The sequence below is a fragment of the Muscardinus avellanarius genome, assembly GCF_963383645.1.
Source record: "Muscardinus avellanarius genome assembly, chromosome: 1".
Taxonomy (NCBI): Eukaryota; Metazoa; Chordata; class Mammalia; order Rodentia; family Gliridae; genus Muscardinus; species Muscardinus avellanarius.
In genome coordinates, this window is record NC_137786.1 from 103,016,053 (window position 1) to 103,024,536 (window position 8,484).

At 38.3% G+C, this 8,484-nt stretch overlaps 1 protein-coding gene across 2 annotated transcripts in view; it reads left to right on the forward strand.

The window, feature by feature from the left end:
* The window catches only part of LOC308274983 (protocadherin gamma-C4), a gene marked incomplete at both ends in the record, with an annotated part of 798,148 nt that overhangs the window by 384,112 nt on the left and 405,552 nt on the right, over positions 1-8,484 (forward strand). The window lies entirely within an intron of this gene.

Genomic DNA, 8,484 nt, shown 5'->3' on the forward strand with positions numbered 1-8,484 from the left:
TAGGTAACACTCACCAGAACCAGAGAAACAAGAGTTTCCATCCAACAGACAACTAAGATTGGTTATCTGTGGAGATTCATTATTTATGTTAGTCTTTTACCTATCTCTAAATGGTATTGTTTGCCTATTTATTGTTGTTAATTTTTAGGATTTCTAGTTGGAATATTAATATACCTTCAGATATAGCATTTGGAAATATTTTATCCAATTCTATTAGTAACTTTTAACTCTGTTTACATTGTCTTTGGATATACAATATTTTCTTTTATTTTTTAGGGAGTTTGTATATTCTTCTGTTGCCTGTGCCATTGAAATCATATCCAAGAAATCACTGCCAATTTCAATGTTGTGAGGTTTTATGACCCAGATTTTCTCCTAAAAGTTTATAGTCTTAAGATTTATATTTAGGTCTTTTATCTAGTTTGAGTTAATACTTGTATGTGGGATTAGGTAAGGGTCCAATTTTATTCTTTTCCATGTAATTATTATTTTTCAACAATATTTAGTTAAAAGATTATTATTTCCACCACCAAATCTTCGTGGAAACCTTGTCAAAAATAACTTGACAATATAGGGAAGAAGTTAGCTCTAGGCTTGTATTTAACTCCAATGGTCTATATATCTGCCTTTAGAACAGTACTACACTGTTTCAATTATTGTAGCTTTATATGGTTTGAAATCAGAAAATATACATCTTCTAGCTTTGTTTTTGCTTCGAGATTGTTTTGGGTATCTAGAGTCCATATTCCATATCAGGATAGATTTTTTTCTGAAAAATAAATATATGATAGTTTCACCTAAAAAAAAGAAAAAAATATTCTCTGGTAAGAAAGAAAGCAAAAAGAAATATTGAAATGTTATCTTTAAGTCATCAAAAGCTTGGTATCAGACAAATGAAACTGTTATGTGAGATTATCATTTTTAATTTTGGATAAATTGCTATAATACTAGATGTCAACCACTAAGCCAAGCATGGGAGAGAGGGATGGGGAGAGAATGGGTTGGGGATCGGGTGGGGGCTGACTGGGCGATGTGTGCATGTATGTCTACAAAAGTTTGTATCCCACTATGATGTATGAATACAGTGCACCAATAAAATAAAATTAAAAAAAAATAAAAAATAAAAAAAAATTATAAAAAGAAAACAAAAGAAAACAAAACAACACCAAAAAAAAACCATAAAACCCCTCCGAAAACAAAACAAAACAAAACAAAAAAAAGCAATCAGGTATACACACACACAAAAAAAAAAACCAGAAAAACCCAAACAATCCCAACAATGCTTTGATGCAACTTTACAAGTAAATTCAGCATTCTCTCTGTGTAGATACTGAGTGCTACAGGCACCTTTCCCTCTGTGAATCTGGTTCTCTGAGTCTTCTCAGTCTTTGCAGATGGCCGATATCATTGGGGTTGGATTTAATATTGAGTGAAGGTCACCCTCTACACTTTCCACAGATTTGGAGTCTAGGTCTCTCTCTGCCACTGTTGGTAGCATATGCCTCTGAGACCAAACTCAATGTAGGAGTCTCGGTTCTCCACAGCTAGGGCTTGGCTAGTCTGATTTCTCCCTGTTCACCACAATTAGCATGTTTGTGGTGCTCCTGGCAATCCTACTCATTGGGTTTAGAGTTAAGCGTAAGATTTCCCCCTCCCCACTTTCCACTTATCTGAGCCTGAGTCTGTCTGAGCTTCTGATATGATCAACAGCAGATCTCACTCCCACCTTCTCTGGTTCTTCTACAGTTCACCACGACTTCACTTATTGTGCTCTGGATCTCTGGGCGATGTAGTAATCTCCACTGCCACCACTCCTTCTCTGAGTTGTATCACAAAGTCTCAGACCCAGGGAGTTAGTCGTAGCTGTCCCAGACTCTGAGGGTGCCATGCTGGGGGCCTTCCTTCAGGGAACTGCAACTAGGGTGTAGCAATTTTTGCCACCCCTACTCCTGTTCTGCATTGAACCACTAGTTCTCAGACCCAGGGAGGTTATCAAAGCTGGTTGAGTCCCTGAGGGTGCAATGCTGGGATTTCTCCTGTAGGGGCTGCAATTTTACTTATGATGGTCTGGGCTGGAGCTTCTGTGGGCATGGTGAACTCACCACTGCTGCTGGCAATATGGCATCACTGTCATGCCCTCGGTTGTGAGGTTGGCATATCTCCCTCTGGTTTTAAGCTCTGCTTTAAATCCCTGGGACAGTGATGGGCTTGGATGCTGAAAATTTTAGCTCATCTTTTCGCTGAAGGAACTGCTGGATTACATCCAACTGGACTGCAACTGGTCGCTTGAGCTCCTTTGCTTTTCCTCCCTGGAGTCTGGTTCTGTGAGGGGTTAGATTTAATATTGAGTGAAGGTCACCCTCCACACTTTCCACAGATTTGGAGTCTTGGTCTCTCTCTAGATGGCGTTAGTGTGGCGGTGGCGGCGGCAGTGGCAGGCCGGTTTCTTTTCTGCATCTCTCGTTGTTCTAGTCTTCTTTTTTTCTGTCTCTTGTATTTATAGCTTTTATTTCTCTATTGATAATATTTTCTATCCCTGTAAGACATTTTTTGTGGTACTGGGGTTCCTGGCAACCCTTCTACCTCCGGGCTACACTCCCAGACCTATTTTATATTTTTATTTGGAAACAAGGTCTCCTAAGCCAGCGAGGCTGGCTTTGATCCTGCTCAATTCTCCTGTCTTCGCTTCCCAAGTGCGGGGATTACAATATGTGCCACTACACCGGGATTGTAAGGCATTATTTTTACGCTATGGAGATCATGTGTCAGCAGTACTCGTAGAAGCTGCTTTACTTGGTTGCCATCTTCCCCTATCTCCTCATCAATATACTTAAACACATAAAAATCCAAGTTTACTTTTTTGGTTTACACTAGGAAGTCTAATTTTATAATTGTTCATGTTGGGCTGGTGGCACACACTTGTAATCCCAGTACTTGTAGGCTGAGATTGGGACCTCAGGTTTAAGGACAACTTCAAAGCTATTGAGACTCTCATATACCTAAAGAAACCCTGTTCTAAAATAAAAATTAAAAAGGGCTTGGGTAAAGGACTGGGGGTTAAGTTCAGAGGTAGAATGCCCCTGGGTTTCATTTCTCGGTGCAACAAAAATGACATTGGTCAAATAAATACCCAGAACCCACCTATCCCTTTCCTAAAGTATGGTTCATTTCTTATCATCTTGGAGCCACCACAAAACTATAGAATATATCAACATTTTGAAATGAAGAAAATTTAGTATAGAACATAGTCTGAATAACTTTTTACAACATGCATACTTTATAAAATTAGGCCAGTTATTTGTCACAGAACAAAAATAAAAATGGAAGTCAAATATCTTGATAATAAAAACATGTTTTTTCCTGTCAAATGTTTCCATTATACACGTGTCTTTTACAATCCCCTTCTATTGTTTTAGGCACAGCATGTGGTTAGTTTAACACATGCCATTATGGGGGCAGAAATCTACTGAAGGCAATGTATCACTTTCAAATTCTCTTCCATTATAATCAAAAGTTACAAAATAGTGGCCGGGCATGATGGCACAAGCTTGTAATCCCAGCATTTGGGAGGATCATGGTTTGCAGATAGACTCAGCTACTTAGTGAGGCCCTCTCCAACTTAATAAGACCCTGTTTCAAAATACAGAATTAAAAATAGGACAGAGGGTGTAGCTCAGAGATCGAATGCCTGGGTTCAATCCCCAAAACTGTAAAACAAGATACAAAATATATTTTTTTACAGTATGAAGCTGGTCTTTACTAAAATTAAAATGTTCAGCTCTGTCAGAGATGCTATCAAAAGAATGAAAAGACAGTCCACAAATAGAGGCAAATATTTGCATGTGGTATGTTTGACAAAAAATTGTTACCAAAACATATGAAGACGCCGGGCGTGGTGGCGCACACTTGTAATCCCTGCGCTTGGGAGGTGGAGACAGGAGGATTGTGCTGGTACGGAGCCAGCCTCGCTGGCTTAAGAGACCCTGTTTCCAAATAAAATGTATAAAATAAGTCTGGGAGTGTAGCTGGAGGTAGAAGGGCTTCCAGGAACCCCAGTACCACAAAAAAAAAAAAAAAACATATGAAGACTATTAAACTCAACAATAAGAAAACAATCCTAATCCTTAACAATACCAATTTAATTGTGTAACATACTTTAGCAAACACCTTGCCAAAGAAGGTATATCAATTGCAAAAAAGGATATGAAAACATTCTCAACTCTTATGTCATCAGATAAATACAAATTCAAATAGCATTGAGATAGCACTGCACAACTCTAAGAATGCCCACGCTCCAGATCACTGAGGACACCAAATGCTAAGGAAGATATGGAGCAACAGGAACTCACATTCACTGCTGGTGGCAATGAAAAATGGTACAGCCACTTTGGAAGACACTTTGGAAGTTTCTTATTAAACATGCTCTTATTTTTATCAAAATCAATCGAAAGCCTATGTACACACAAAAACATAGACGGGGATGTTTATAGCAGCTATATTCATTTCTGTTAAAACTGCCCCAAAATGTCCTGCAGTAGGTGAATGAATAAGTTAACTGTGATACAGATACAGCCACACAATGGAATATTAGCATTGACCCAGAAATGACCTACAAAACTATGGAAAAGCATAGAGGAAACGTAGGTGTGTATCAGTAAGTGAAATGACCAGTCTGAAACACTTCCTACTGTGTCCTTCTGACTTTATGATATTTTGGGAAAGGTAAAACTGTGGAGACAGTAAAAAAAAAATCAGTGGTTTGCAGGAGTTTTGAGGAAAGGAGGAAGGGTTAAATAGGTAAGGCACATGAGCTTTTAAGGCAGTGAGACTACTCTGTGATACTATAAAGGTGGAAATATGCCATCAAACATTTGACAAAACCATAGAAGTACAGCACCAAGAGTGAACTCTATGCATAGGGGAAATCTCTATGATCACATTTTTCTGTGAATTGAAAAATTACTATTAAAAGAGCCTATATTAAAAATAGTACTCAAAATAAATTAAATAAAAATCTGGGTGTAGTGACACACATTTGTAATACCAGTACTTGGAAGTCTGAGAGTCTGAGACAAAGGAATTGCAGGTTCAAAGCCAGCCTAATTTTAGCTAGCAATTTTAGCCAGGCGTGGTGGCACACACTCATAATCTCAGCATTTGGGAGCCTGAGACCTGAGGATCACGGTTCACAGACAGCCTCAGCTACTTATTGAGGCCCTCCACAACTTAATGAGCCCGTTTAAAAATAAAGAATAAAAAATAAGGCAGGGTGTGTATCTCGGAGGTCAAATGCCACTGGATTACATCCGGAGACCTGAAAGAAGGAAGAAGGAAGGAAGGAAGGAAGGAAGGAAGGAAGGAAGGAAGGAAGGAAGGAAGGAAGGAAGGAAGGGAAACTTAGCATCCTTCTCAGCAAACTAGTGCGACCCTGTTTCAAAAAAACTAAAATCATGCTGTAGTTGTAGCTTGAAAGTCAAATGTCTCTGGATTCAATGCTCAGCACCCCCAAGATAAATAAAGTAAAATTCAAAAATGGAGGCCTCACTGAGCCTGGTGTGGTGGTTCATGCCTGTAATCCTAGTACTTAGGAGGCTGAGACAGGAAAGTTGTAGGTTTGAAGCCACCCTCAGCTACTTGGACTGTCAGTAACTTAGTGAGAAACTGTCTCAAACTAAAGAATAAACATAGGGCTGGAGCTGGGCGTTGTGGCGCTTGCTTGTAATCCCCGCGTTTGGGAGGCAGAGACAGGAGGATCGCGCAGGTTCGAAGCCAGCCGCGCGCACTGGTTTAGGAGACCCTGTTTCCAAATAAAAATGTAAAAATAGGTCTGGGAGTGTAGCCCGGAGGTAGAAGGGCTTCCAGGAACCCCAGAACCACACAAAAAAAAGAAAAAATAGGGCTGGAGGCCAGGCATGGTGGCACACGCTTGTAATCCCCATGCTTCAGAGGCTGAGACAGGAGGATCACGCAGGTTTGAAGCCAGCCTTAGCTGGCTTAAGAGACCAGTTTCCAAAAAAATATAAAATAGGTCAAGACAGATGTGGTTGCACATGCTTGTAAACCCTGTGCTTGGGAGGCTGAGACAGGAGGATCACATAGGTTTGAAGCCAGCCTCAGTTGGCTTAAGAGACCCTGTTCCCAAATAAAATATAAAATAGGTCTGGGAGTATAGCCCGGAATTAAAAGGCCCCTGGGTTCCATCCCCAATACCACACACACACACACACACACACACACACACACACACACACACACGTCCTGGAGTGTAGCCCGGAGGTAGAAGGCCCCTGGGTTCCATTCCTAGTACCACCAAAAAAAAAAAAAAAAAATAGGCCTGGAGGGTATCTCAGTAGTAGAATACCCTTGGGCTCAATCCCTAATACCACACTAAAATAATAGAGGCCTCAAGTTTTAGATTATAAAATCTATGATAAAGTTATAGTAATTTTAAAAAATATGGCATTATAGGATAAAGAAAAAAACAAAATGCTTATACAGACCTCTGGTCACCTGACTTATGATAAGGCATTTCAGAAATCATGTGAACCAGGTATGGTGGTGTACACCTGTAATTCCAGTACTTTAGAGGCTGAGAAAGGAGGATTTCAGGTTCGAGGGTAGTCTCAGCAACTTGGCAAGGTCTTCAGCAACTCAGGAAACTCTATTTCCAAATTTTAAAAAGAGGTCTGAAGGTGTAGCTCAGAGGTAGAATGCCCCTGGGTTAATCCTCAGAAGTGTCACAATAAATAAAGGAAGAAATATAGTAAGAAAGATGGAAGGAAAGATTATCTTTTCAATAAAAATTTGACCCTAATTCTATTATTTTGAGGAAAACAATTTTATATTGATTACCATTTTAAACATGAAAAATATAGCTGATATGATAGCACATGCTTGTAATTCCAGCATTTGGGAGCCTGAGAAAGGAGGATCATGGTTCATGGCCAGCTTCAGCTACTTAGTGAGGCCTTTGCCACTCACTGAGACCTTGTTTCCAAATGAAGAAAAAAAATAGGTCTGGGGGTGTAGCTTGGAGGTAGAATGCCCCTGGGTTCCATCCCCAGTACCAAACGCACACAAATATAGTCATGAGTCTGCCAAAATAGATGAAAACTTGGAGTATTTGTAACTGTATTTGTTACCTTGTAGTATGCAGAGGTTCTTAAATAGGAATATACAAAGGGCTAACCAAAAATGAAAAGTATTGACATGTCAGACCAAGCTGAGAACTTGCATTGATAAAAGACACCATAGTAGGATTAAAATACAAGCCATAAAGTAAAGACATATTAATGGTACATATATCTGAAAGAAGTTTACATCAACAATATAGGAGATACTTCTCCAGGCTAACAAAAAATAGACAAATGCCCCAAATAGAAAAATGTACAAAAGATCTGAACAAGCACTTTCAAGACTGTATCATAATGGCCAATGAACATGTGGAAATGTGCATAATTTTATGAATCACCAGAAAAATGTTAAAGTGACAATGTGATATATCATATACTCAGTAGAGTGGGTAAAATGGAAAAAGACAACATCAAATGTTGGCAAGTATATGGAGCAACTAGAACTCTCAATTCTGCTAGTATTAGTACAACTCTTTTTGAAAAAGACTTCAGAATATTTGTAAATGTACATATATTATCCTACCTTAATGCACACAAATTCAACTCCTATGAATATATTCAATGTAATTATATGCATATGGTCACTAAAATAAATGTACAAGAATACTAATGCAACTTTAAAAAATCCAAAATAAGCATCAACTGGAAATGTATAGATAAAGGAATAGTCATATAGCATATGTACACAATGTAATGGGAATAAAATAAATTACAATATGTAACAAAGTTTACAAATATAAAGCTAAATGAAATAAGACAGACAAGAGAGTATGTTCTAAAATGGTGATTGTATTGAAGTTATAAAAAGAAAAAATGATAACAGACAAAAGGAAGAGTAAGGGAAAGTAAAGAGTAGATAATAGCAAGAGGGGACTACCTGGGATTTGTAGTGTTTCACTTATACGAGTCTCTACTTAAAGGAGTGTAATCAATTTGTGAAACTCAGTTGTGTCTTTTCCTGTATATATGTTAAACGTGAAAACAAACATAATTTTTAAAAATTAAAAATTGCATCCCTTATCATCTATTTCTTAAATATAATTAATTATAAAGCACAAGAGAGTTCATGAATACTAAAAGAACTTATATGGAGAATAATTTTAGTTTGTTTTCACATGCATTATTTTAATGAAATTTAACTCAACAAACGTTTATTTATAACTTCCAATACCTAAGAGCTGAAGATACAATTGAGGTTGCTGCAGTGATTTTAAAAAGTAGCATACACAAAAGGATTCACATTTTGGAGTGAAATGAGAACTACTACATGCAATGCATAGAAAGGACAGCTGGTGGCGCTGCAGGCTAAGAGTGTGAATCATGGACTCTGCAGATAATCGCGACGCCATTA